Here is a 13,668-nt window from a genome sequence, read left to right on the forward strand (position 1 = left end):
AGAATATTTTGCTTGCATATATTGAAGAGTCATATACAGGTTTATCTAAGTTTTACCACATGGGTTTGACCTAAACATTCACCTTCAAAACATCTTGATCTGACTTGATTTGGCATTAGATATGATTACCAAAATCCAATAAAGTAAATCAGTAAAGTCAATATTACACTCCACTTCTACAGTAGGTCATTCATCACTTTTCTTAAAAAAAGTTTTTTGTATCATTCAATTTAGATTCAAACCATCCCCTTTGTTTATTAGTCACATTGCAGCAGTGCTCTGATGATACATTGTTGCTGCAAAAAATGTGTTATTTTGATAGCTGCAAATGTTCCAAAAAACAGCTGCAGAGTCATAAAGGCCAACCAACTTAACTTGGATGTACTTAGATCAGTTTCTTGGATTCAATTTACTATTCTACAAGGTGGACTCGATTAATCAATCAATTGATAAAATTTCAGAAAATACACAAAGAATACAATTTCTCAATGTCCAAAATGACATCTTCATTCAATTAATATTGATATAAATAAAAACAGAAAATGAAATTGTTTAGACTTTTTAGTAACATTGTTTTTTTTTCAATAAAACTTGACCACAAATGGAGAAGAACAATCCTTCAAGGGTTCTCAAACCAAAGCCTTCCCTGTACAGGGGCTGCATAGAGAGGCGTGTTGCTTTGGGTACCATTGAGATATTTATACACGTCATCTATTGCACGTCTGTCCGTCCTGGGAGAGGGATCTCTCCTCTGTTGCTCTCCCTGAGGTTTCTCCCATTTTTCCCTTTAAACTGTGGGTTTTCTCTGGAAGTTTTTCCTTGTACGATGTGAGGGTCTAAGGACAGAGGGTGTCGTATTGTCATACTGATATTCTGTACAAACTGTGAAGTCCACTGAGACAAATGTAACATTTGTGATATTGGGCTATATAAATAAACATTGATTGATTGAGACACAAAATACTATCCAAAAACTCAGCCTCTGTGATAAATTCATGAACATGAAGATTTATCAAATTCCACAAATTAAAAGATTCATGTTAATAAAGGAATTTACTGGAAATGGTTGGATGTATTTGCTTAGTCCAGCAGCGTCTTGGTGGTTAATGCTGCGTTGAATTGTGAAAAGTTAAGCCAGGTTCAGAATGCACACACCTGTCCAATGCTTTCTCTTGTCCCTGTGTCAAGTGCAAGGATTGGACATGAGTACTTGAATAACTATGGTATTTAGTACACCAACACATGTACGCCAATGGGGTGCACTATCTAATTTGTATGGTCATTATTCACAGTAATTTCAACAATGCTTCACAGCATCCTCAATTGAATGATTATTCATTCATTTACTTTCAGTTATTCACTGGCACTCACTTTTTTGCTGCCAATTATTGCCGCCCTATCTGGCATTGCTGAGGGAGGTTAGTGGGAAGTGAAAACACGTATCCGACTATAAATATACATGCAACTTCAGCATCATCGCTCCATATATTCCATTTTACAACATTAATGTTTGATGCAAACATCCAGCACAATGAGTGGTAATTCTTCTCTAAATGTGGGCCTAATGGTACAAACCTTCTTTGAAATGCATGTGATGCAGCCAGTCCTATCCTTTCAAAGTGGGGAATGAGTGCAATAAAAGCAAAGCTGCAATTTATGCTCTCACAGAAACTCCACAGTTACGCCTGTAGCACAAGTAAGCATTTAAATCAATCAGGGTATACGTTCCATAGCTCCTCTTTATTCATGCCAAGTACACACATTTATTCTCTTTCAGCTTAGCACTCCAACAATGTGTTTCTAAAGCCTAGTGTTTCCTTTGAAAAAATAAATAAAATACATGCATAAAGTATATTATTCTCATAGGTCATTCTCAAATATGGGCACTGTTAGTACTATTCGTGAACATGTCAATCCGTTTTGCATACCTCGGAATGAGCTAAGACCACATTGTCAAATAAATGGTTGTACTTTGGCAATTAAATTCCATTTTTGCCATATTGTACATGAAGTATATTCTATAGGTAGTAGATATCCTTTCTGATTCCACCACCATTATTTTTATAAACTACAGTGCAGGGTTTGAAAAGGATTTCCTCTGTTCTTCTGTTAATTCACTGAATTCACAAACTTGAAACCTAAAGTAACCTCCTCCTTCAGAGCAAAATGTTCTAATTAAATGAAGACATTTACATATAATATGGAATATCTATTTCAGACTCTGTATTTCAAATATGTCCGTCGGAAAGGGAGGCTATCAGTTATCGAGTTGGATAATGCTAATTTTATCTCGGTCATTTAATTCTCTGACAATATCTATAACATTGATTAAGACTTTAAAGAGTGGGCCCTTCCTTAAAATATTTAATTTCCCATTACTATAATCAAGACTTACTCTTGCAGTAATGAGTGTCTGCCAGGCAGAAGGCTGGAGGAGCTCTCCCATTTGACAAACAGATCGGGTATATTGGCATGAAGAATATCTCCACATCGAATGACAACAAGAACAATTTACACCCCAGCTTACTTCAAAATTCCCCAGATGCAATAGTTGAATGAAGACGGATCGGTGATGGATATAGTTGACAAAGAAACATTACAAAAGTCAACATACAAAACCATCTAAATGAGATAAGGCCTTTCATTGTGTGGGATGATAATATCCGCAAGCATGAATCCAGTGGAGTACATTGTGTAACAGCAGACTAAAACACATCGTTAGAAAAGAGTGCATTACTGAAGCAACATAAAGGATAAGCATGGTGGTATACTGTAATATACTGTATATATATTACATTAAAATACATAAATAAACCATTGCTAAAGAGAGCCACTCTAGCTGTTCCCCTCCTTATCCCAAGCAGAAAAACAGAGTTCATTTTAGTGTTATTTTAATGTTCATAATTGTGACTTTTTTATGGGCTCTTTGTTCTGACAGTAACAATGGCATTATATAAAGCCATCTTTTTAACCCTGTTTTGAAATGATGGCCGTCATTTTACTTTGAAGTCATTGATCAACATTATTAAGCAGACGTTTTCTTAGCATTCTATGGAAATATACATAAAACAAACTGTAAATATACCATGCGTGTCTTCTGCTGTGGCCCATCGTGTTTTACAATGAATCGGTAGTCATTCCTGTAGGTGCTGTATGTTATGCTGCCAAGGATCCCCTTCATCTTTCCATCTCTGCTGGGAGATATCCTCATTTAGCTAAATGAGCTCAAGTCAAGCTTGGCTTTTATGTGCAGATACTAATGACATCCCAAGGTTAAAGTGAGGAGTCAAGCATTGATTTTTACTGTCGGTTTTCAATGTCTGCAATGGGCATGACAAATCCAGGTCTCTACACAAGGCCATGCTTTAAAGAAAAAAGGCCAACAGCTGAAATAAATCCAATACAATAATTCGACCCTGATTACTTCAACAGAAAGCCTGTTAGGTTTAGCTCTGTAGCATTAAGGTTGTCATGTAAATGGCAAGGTTAAGTGAGAAGGGTGACATTTCACAGAAGATGATGATAAATTAGAGAGATATATGGTCTTGTTATCAATGTAATGGCAGAGACTGTGTGTGTGTGAATTCAACACTGAGAAATGAAAGCGAAGTAATAAGTGATAGAAAAGAAGGCAGGAATAGAGGTTTATAGATAGACTTGGAAGCACTGTTTTCACCATGGTTTCAACCTCTAGTTCCTTCTTTAGTATGAGGAGATATGGAGATTTGCTTTGGAGGCTGCATGGAGTGATGAAGTAGGCTGAGATAAGGGCTACGGAGGATTATTCAATCAATCACCTGTTGCCATATCTTTAAGCAGCTTGTCTGAGGAGACACATGCAACTAGTCAGTGCCTCAAGGGATAAAAGAAGGGGAAAAAATGAGACTGGGGTCACTCCAGTTCACCAAAGCTGCCCCGCAAGCATTGTGTAGAAGAAAGTAATTATGGGAGATTGTGACTATGTGCCGTCTCAGTTTGCTGATTCAGAACAGGGACACTTTAAATAACTGTCACACTTATGTAACTTAGATGACATTATTCCAAAAATAAATATAAAAAGATCAGTTCTGTTTTAATAAACGTTAATAATACACAAGGCACCCTTATACATGATTGATAACTTCTAAAAAGCATTCTGAGAGTACAGCAGGGGGAAACAGTTTTTAAGCCCTGCTATCCAAACCATTAGAATCACCCGCCACATTAAATGCAAAATACAACATTAATGTAAACAAAAAGGATTGCTCCCTGAACAAATGAATGGAGCTTAAAATCTCCGTTCTTTAATTAATGCACAAACACTGGAAACAAATTCGGGAAATGTAAGATATAAATGTGGTCTTTAATTAGGTGAGTTAAGGGAGACAAAGTAAAAATATTATGCTGTGGTAACATAAAAGCAGAAACTTGTTTTTTGGCTGAACACTGTTGAATAAATTAAAGGGTTCACAGCACTGCTGCCAGTAGAGTGTTCATGATGGATTAATGAACATTTTTGCTTTCTCATTTACATTTTTAAGCTGTGCATTATATGGTTACACAACTTGTGTGTTGCTTCTAGTTTATTGTCTCACAGGTATAACATATTCGTTGACAGTATCTCTCTAAATCTCTCCTTTCTTCTCTTTCATTCTAAATAAAGTCAGCTTTGACATTACACCATCTTTCATTGCATAATGGCGATAACAGTTATAAATTCTCTGCCGGCTACAATGAAGATAAAAGGAAGGTTGACATAACATTAGAGAAAAAGTATGAATTTTGACACTTGAAGGTGAAGTTACAACAAGCAGTTAATGTGTAATTTCAAGATACTGCACCATGATATATTGGTGACAAAAAAATAAAACAAAGCCTACCGGAAAAGCTTAAAGAGAAAAGCATGTGATCCTCTTGGGTACTTTTCAGTGAATGATATTTAAAGAGTGTCCTTTCAGAAGAACTATTGTGTTTCCCTCAGATACACTAATTTATTCTGCGCGTGGTTCTCTTATCACAGAGCATAAAGCCTTGTGAACAACAGTGGGCTCAAGTGACTTAATGATTTTTAAAGTACATTTAATTTTAAAAAGTACAATAATCTAGTTGTATTGAAGAGTATATCAGGCAAATAAACCTCCAGCTCACAGCACTTGGTTTACGCTTTGTTTTTGACCATTTGTAATGGAGGTTTTCTTATAAAAGATGACAACAATTTGTGGAAAGATTTAATGTCGGACTATGGCAGCTATTTTCACTGTTGAACTTTAAATCTTTTTTTTTTTGAAGGAGCAGATGGGCTTGGCAATGGAGGAGTGCTATTGATCCTTGGTTTCATTGATTTCGTCTCTTTTTTTTGTCAGTGGCAAAGCAAAGGGATGGGAGGCGCAGTAGCTTTGAGAAGGTCTCTCTCTGAATAAGAATTGTGAAGCACTGGGAACCAGGGTGAGGTGCTGCATGAACAATAACTGCCCATGCTGATGAAGATTGTGCTGCACTCCAGACTTGGCGTGCTAAGGGGCTCTCACTGCAGATGTGCTCCTGACACGTTACAGCAGGTAAATTGCCAACACTTAATGAGACCCCGGATTTATTGAATTCCTGTCGACTTGATGCGAGACACAAAGAGACACGCTGGCTTTGTCTAAAAGCTCACTTAAAAGCTTCCTCAATTCCCGTCTTTAGAGTATGAATGTATTGTGACGAGGTCAGCATCGGCTCCCAAGATGAAGATATCAATGGCTGACTTGCTACAATTTAGTGCAACATAAAAGGTTTTACATTTAGAGGAACAGGAAAGCATTTATTATAGGGTTGACATTAGGAAGATGATAGAGAAATGAGAGGTGCAACAAATGTCCTACCTTGCATGGCAGCTGGATTCTCATGATATCATAATATCACATAAAAATCGATCTTGTAAAGCTTGAAGTTATGTGTGTTGACCAGTTATGTGTATGAATACTACCGTCAGCCCCCCAGGAGGTTTAGGTGTGTGTGACGCAACCCACAGGCAATGTCAGTTTTAATGATTGTGGCTCCCAAAGAAGTTACCATATACTCTGTATTACCATCAGTTATATCAGAATAAGGATAGAGGAGGGGATTTCTTCAATGAAAGAACAGTAAAGAACCACACTGAAGGCTCTCTCTGATGGCAAATGTGTGTTCTGGTCTTCTCCTGACTGATTTTGACCTGTTAAGCCCTGAGCCTGTTTTTCAGGTCTCAGGCTCGAAAATGACATTCCCAGAACAAATGACTATACAGTAACTTCACTTCTAAAAGGGGTAAATTAATAATCTTTTCTCTCGAAGCAATAATAAACCTGTGAGTTGGATGTAGAAAAAAGTCAGAATCAATATAGATTTTTTTTATTTTAAAGTAAATTCAGATTGAACAGAGTAAAACATTTTTTATTATTGTGATTAATTACAATTAAAAAATTACTTATAGTGAAAACCACCCTTGAATGATGGGATAGTAGACTAAAAGTTTAGGAATCCAAACTATAACATATAATAAGTACCCTGTATCAAGATTGATGCAAAACAAGTTAAATTTGACCTTTTTAGAGAGATTTAGCACAAAAAAAACACTTCTGTGGTCATTTGGGTGCATTTTCCATATCTCTGGCCCCCCTTGTTCGATTTTGATGATTGACATCTCTTTTTAACGGTTAGAGCCAATAGAATTGAGGGGGAAGTTCCTAAAATCCATTTAAACATTACCCATTGGTGAATGAGTGATGCGCAGCCAGAATGCCCCGGAACCGGTAGCTTTGATACACTCTGGTGGCTATCATTAGCAACTAATATGAAATCTCCGTTTTTCACATACAAATTGAAAGATTGATTATCAATAATTCTTTCAAAGTGACAGACACATTGGAATAACCATTGTATTAACCTTCAGCTAAGTTTTTATCATTTTAATGCCACTGAACACGACTTTTGATCAGAATAACAGCTAAGGTGAGACGATCTCCCGTGAATGCTCCCGTAAAGCTACGTGTTGTGATGTCTGTGTTTGCTTCCCCTGTCGCGAGTTCTGGTCGCTCAGTGATGATACTAATACTATAAAATATTAAGTAGCCCTGAGACACAGTTTCTTGAAAAAACTACCCAATGGACCCGGATTAGGGTCCTCTCGGGTTTAACAGGTTAAAGGTTTGATATCAACTGCCACGTTTTTTTATTTAAATATATTGCCATTTAACTCTTTAAAAACACATTAATTCTGCCGTATTGTCACACCTGCTTGATTACCATTTTAACCTTTTCCAGAAAAAACAAACACCCATATCACACCAGCATATGCCTTCCCACACCCAATCTCTCAGACGGTGGAGCCATCACACACCTAGCACTCACAGAAGCAAATGGGACTGATCAACCGCTCAATCAACACTTCATGTGTCTACCATCTGGTCCCAGTCACATAACTTTAACTGGAATAAAGCAGGAGTTTTGTCCCTTCTGTCATAGCTGAACATTTAGTTCCGAGAACTTTGTGTTTTTGAACAATTATTTGTTTCTTCCTTTGAACATTGTCTTTCTTCGTTCTTTGTTACTTGTTAGGCTAATCATCTTTCATTGTGTCGTTTGGTGTCCTTGAGTTTGCCTCAATGTTGTGTTTGATGATGACAACACCAAAGCTAGTTTGCCTCAGTATTGATGAGTGATGAATACACTAAACTGGAGTTTTAACATCACATGGTTATCTGATGCTTTGTTTTGCTATTTGTTTTGTCATTGTATCCTTGGGAAAAAAATACACATTTCAAATCAAGAACAATCTGCTCCTTCTAAAACATTTCTTGTAGCAGAAACCCAAATATGAGCCTGTAAAAAGGAAATTAAGGTACAACAATACTTTTCACAAGGTTTTTTCAACAGTTTTTTTGGCAGCAGACCCGAGGGGTGTGTCTCTCAGTTTGGTGTTGTCACAGTGGGAGCTAAGAAAGATAAATGATAAACAAAAGTTGTATCTAATAAACTAATGAATGAAGCATATAAGAAATACATACAGGAAATGAGGCAGAAAAACTCAATTTCAAGTGTTTGAATTTGATGGCAGCATAATTTTTTGGAGCTTGAAGAAAATGACTCAATCTTTGTGACACAGAGTTTTGACAGTGTGAGTTTTCTCTTCCCCATGGCCAACGTTCAGTGAGCTGGCCGATGTCAGACTGAGGTGCTGGGGGAAGAGTCCAGGTGAAAGGCTTGTCTGTAATTCGTTCCCTTAGCTGACTTGACTCTATGAGCAGGAACAAACACCCGCTGTTTACTCCTTTCAGCCCTCCAGGGAGCTTTCCCCCCCGAGTAATTGAACTGAATATTCTAACCACGAGCGAGTCATTTTATTAATACAGTATGTGTTTTCTTTATTCTTACCAAAGTTGAAACCACGCCTGAAGTAACGCCTACTGCGAAGATTGTTTGTGAACTGTTTTTTCTCTCTCAAGGTATTTCTGTTTCTTCTGTTATTTACAAATAATTGCTTGGCTCATTATAACACTGACATGCGATTGATTAGCAGTATCATCAGCCTCAGTACAATAAACACATTTTAAGGCAAACTAGTTCACTCTACATTCTTTCAACTTTTTTTTTGCAAAAACATTTTCTTAATGCATTAACATATGAAAAGAAAGATACATATGAAAAGAAAGATACATCTAAAACGCTTCGAGTTACCTCTTTTTTCTTAATAATCTTATGATAATGTAATGTTTTGGGTGGCAAATTCAGCATAATTTGTATTTCCTCAGTATTAATCACAGCGGGATGACATGTTTCTTAAGTAGTTCGTCTCACAGCAAGGATGTTGAGGGTCTGCACAGCACCAGGGCTGGCTGGGACCTCTCTGTGTACAATTTGCATGCTCCTTGATTTCCTGTGTGTTTCCTCTGGGTCTTCATGTATCTTCTCGCAGTTCAATCATACAGGCCAGGTGAATTGGAAACTCAAAATTGCCCCAAGGATTACTGTATGTTTATTTATGTTTGGCTCTGAGGGATACTCTAGCCCCCCCACTATTCTGCAAAGGAGTGAGGGTATAGAAAATGGATGGATAATTGCATTAGTGCAACCACAGTCATGCAATATTCAACATTCCTTTTCTCTGAGTTTCACTGATTAAATAAAAACATAGTGTAGTATTCTAACTTACATTAATAACTGCAGTTCTTACACCTTGATTACAAAAGTTCTGCTTATGCTGCAATCTGCATTTTGACTGTACGTGTTATACCTCTGCCACTGTCTATAAATCATGTCAACACTTATAGCTAACACTGCAAAAACTGCTATCTGAATGTTTGAATCAGATTTTTGTCACAGTTTAGTATGTCGAAACAGCATCCAATGTTGACAAGAGGACTGACAGCACACAACACATACTGTAGGTCAAACGTATAGCAATCAGAAAGCAAGTCAGCCATGAAGGTCATATTATTAAGATTTCAAACTGTTAATTAAGTTTTTTAATTATGGTTGTTTGAGACTAGTGATATGCAATGCAACTTGTAATTTATTGGCATTGGTGATGCTCTCATTAACCCATCTTAAAATCCCTAGTGGGGGGGTGTGGAATGTTAAGCATCACAGGATTACAGGGGTGATAGGATGTCTCTGGTGCAATCTAATGAGGCTGTGTTTGTTTACCTCTTCTCCCTTAGTCTGCTTTCAGTGGGATGTGCCAGCATTTGCGCGACATGAATGCCAGTGTTTTGATAAAGGTCAATGAGAGCGAGACAAGGCCGCTGAAGTTTGCCTACTTTAATTAGCTCTGGCTTTGTGCTCTCTTCTCATCTTGTAGTGTCAGTACACCCATGTTCAGCCTTCAAGACGTGGCCAGAACAAAGATGGGGCAGAGAGGGCGCCAAATGAGCAGGGAGAGGTTCACTAGCAGCAATGATTCACTGAGATGAGACGTTTGAATCACTTTGGCTATAAATAGATGAAAACGGACAATGATGAATTTGGGGTGATATGATCGGGGAGGCAACCTGTTAAAAGCACTTTATGGTAATCATTAACGTACTTGATGTTTCACCCCTTTACCCACAGGAGTTGAATTGCTCAAGATGGTATTTTTGATATAATTACATTGCAACACATGTGATAGTATGCTGGTTAAACTGAAGCTATAACACTGATTCTGCATTCGTCTTTTTTTATAAAGTTAGTTGGCATATATTTTGGTACCACGTAAAGCATTCTGAAGACACAAAAACCTTTTTGTTCTGGTCTTAAAGACACAGGACAAAAGGATTTTACGTGATGGTTTTAAAGTGGCTCTAGGGCCTGCAATGTGTTATCTATCACTCAGTGAGTTTCCAGATACAAGGAATTTGCCATTGTACAATTCACAAGTAAAAAATGGAATGTACCTCTGGGTCCATCCATTCACAACGTCAGTCTTGACTGAAATCTCTCAGCATCTATCTGACAGATTGACGGGCAGTGGGAAATGTAATAATTTAGGGTTAGGGTTATTCCCCACTCCTTATATAATGTGCCGTTCCCAAACTTTTAGAATGCAAATATGCAAACAAAGATGGAGACCAAAGTACTAGCACTAAACTAACTGCTAGCTAAATGCACAGCTGTGCCTTAATACAACCTCAAAGAGACCCTAGCATGACTGATTCAGTCTTATCTTTTGTTATTTTTTTAGAGGTGAAAAACCTCACGTAGATATTGCAACATTAAATAAAAGTCAATGTGAAAGACCTTTTTTCTGGCAACACATGGACCTTTGATGGATAATGAAAATAATACATGAATAACCATTGCGACCTCGTGCCAACTTCATTAGTCAGAGCTACCTGCTCTTTCTGCTCCAGTGAAACAAAGGTGTTGTTTTGTGGTGATTTTCAATAGACTTGTTCATTTTTAAGATATCACGAACTCTGTGCTTCCCACATTCAACAAATTACACTTCATTAGATTGTAAAGGTGCATGTTTGAAATGAAGGTTATTGAAATTCTGTCTAAGCATAAAGGTCATTCAGAGTTAATTAGAAGTGCCCTTGTAAAATCAAGATTAAACTGCATGATATGAAAACACACAATACTGAAAAATATCCTAACTTGCAAAATCATTAATACTGTCAACAGCATCTAGTTCTTTGCTTTTTATAAATCAGAATAATCTTCAAATGTTGAATATTTGTCTTTTAACTCTGGTTGATTAAATCCTCATTATGCTTATTAAGTTCAAATCTATGTTGTGTGTTTATAAAGACAAATTGAAAAGTTGGATCACACATTTTATTTTCTATATTTGATGTTGACTTAAACTGTCTATAAGCTGCTGGCCAATGCATATTTCATGACTATGCTTTCATTTCCTTGGATGTGAGAATCTTTAAGGTTTTCATGAAATCAATCCAGATGTTCTATAGTTCAATTTATGCCAATTTCTTCTTTTTAGAAACAGCTATATACTTTCTGTAATTATCTCTCCACATAGTGGTTCTCACAGTGGCAAAGTAACATGATAAAAATGACCTGCCTACGATTGAGAAACAGACAGGAAATTCAGCATCTAAGATCTGTTAGCTGATAGTTTAAAGGTAATATTATCTCATTGATATCAGCCTCTAAATATGTTTTAAATGTCTACATGTGTAAACTTTAATGCTGATTTAAATGATACATGTAGATATCCTTTTTGCAGTAACACAAGAGGGTTACATTACGCAATTTCCTACTCCTTAAAAAATCACAATGCTCATGTGTGATAAGATACAAATTACTTTACATTCGTATAGCGGCACTAACTCCCTATGAGTTATGCCGCTGAGAGGCTAAAAAGTGCTCTTTGCTGTGAACGTGTTCCATATAATGTAAGAATCCGAAGTCATTCATAGTCCATAGTGTTTAATAAAACGAAAAACAACAACGTACAACTCCAGACCACACGGTCAACAGAAAAGTATCCGAGCGCCATTCACCCTCTTCCTACATCATATCCTCCCAACCGGCATCCAACAGGTGACCTAAATACCCATAAACCACACCCACGTGACCATTGCCGGAAGTGATAAACAATAAGAATTAAACGTGATGCAAACAGAAATTTAGATAATAATAGAAGTAAGTAATGGCAAAACAAGCATTTTGGCTCCTACAATTAGATCATCTCATGTTATGTGATAGCTTACAACTAAAACCCCAAAAACATGACAGCACGGCCACACCCTTTTAATATTGTTAGCATTACAATGTTGTCCTCTCCTGATGTGTGATACACAATTTCAATGACAACATAGCCAACAAAACATCAGGGAGTTTACACAAACCATTAAAATAAATCATCATTCTTGTGTTCAAACATTTTCAAAGCAACAACAGGGAGGCTGCACAGCTTCCTCCCCCACTTATTTTCCGAGAGATGTATTTTCTCTGCCCAGGGGGTAAAGCGTAATGCACTTCCTCTGTTTATGCAGCATGGAGTCCACCATGGGAATAGGCAAGCTTGGCTCCAATGTCTGCAAAAAGTCAAGATGATCACTAGTGTGCAAGTGTAAGTATGAGAAGGGTCGACTGAAAAGAGTTAAGAGGGTCCTCACTCTGCCTGCTGGGTACTTTCACTCTCTCCTGTATCGATTACTCTGTCCACCATGTAATTAGGCCTCAGTGAAAGAAGTGGGAGAGAAATAGAAAAGGGGAGGGGGAGTCTGGAAATCTGGCAGAGAAAGGCCATTTTTGTATGTTGTGTCAATAAAGGAAGAAAGGAAAACAAGGGCAGATGAGGGTACTGGCAGATCTGTCACAAAACCTCAATATCCTTTGGCCCCTAGGCCATCAGTAGTCATGTGGGGTGAAAGTAATTGAAAAACAAACAAAATAGGTGAATAGGCCAGTGAGGGGGCCGGAAAGACACAATGTCACTTTGTGCTGTTGATTGACTGGTCAGTTTAGTCATCTCTAGCCGATTGTTTAGAGGAATGGGCGAAACATGATCACATTTTACTGTAACTGTAGTAAACCAATAGGTTTTGACATTTATGAAAAAATCCTGATTGAACAAATTGGACTCCTATGTTAAAACACACAACACATTGGTTCTGACTAATGTGTTTAATATAAAATGCAGGAGATTTGCCTTGATCTGTGAAATTAGTTTTCCTTTCAAGACATTCTACCACTTACATTAAAACCATTTTTTTCCTTAAAGAAGAAGATTGGCCCCATGCACATATCTTTCAGCTGTTAGCATAGCATCAGAGAAACACTGGATAGCCTAGAGCTAACAAGACAAAGATTGTTTTTACTGTTTGTTTTTTGTACAGATTAAACAAAGATTTAACAACTTGATTTGCAAACATAGTGAGGAAGGCTAACACTTTTAACCAGTTTCCAGTAGATATGCAAAACTGTGAATACAAGCAGTATGACTTTTCTAAGGACTTCTCTATAAACTTACACAAATATTTGGTTACTTTTTAACTTGTACTCTGTCATTCTTTTGTGTTGTATGACCTTATTTTCCTGTGAATGAGAAGAGTTCAGCAGGCTCTCTGCTGCTAGTTTCTCAATCTTTTTACCCTCCCTTTGGAGCAGGACATTTTATGTGTAAAAAGCTTTGCTGCTTCCCCTGACAGTCCACTACATGAAATTGCTGGGAAAACATCGCTGTGTGCACATTTCCCTTCAATAAATTCTTAAATGTTAGCA

This window comes from Notothenia rossii, assembly GCF_949606895.1.
Source record: "Notothenia rossii genome assembly, chromosome: 6".
Classification (NCBI taxonomy): domain Eukaryota; kingdom Metazoa; phylum Chordata; class Actinopteri; order Perciformes; family Nototheniidae; genus Notothenia; species Notothenia rossii.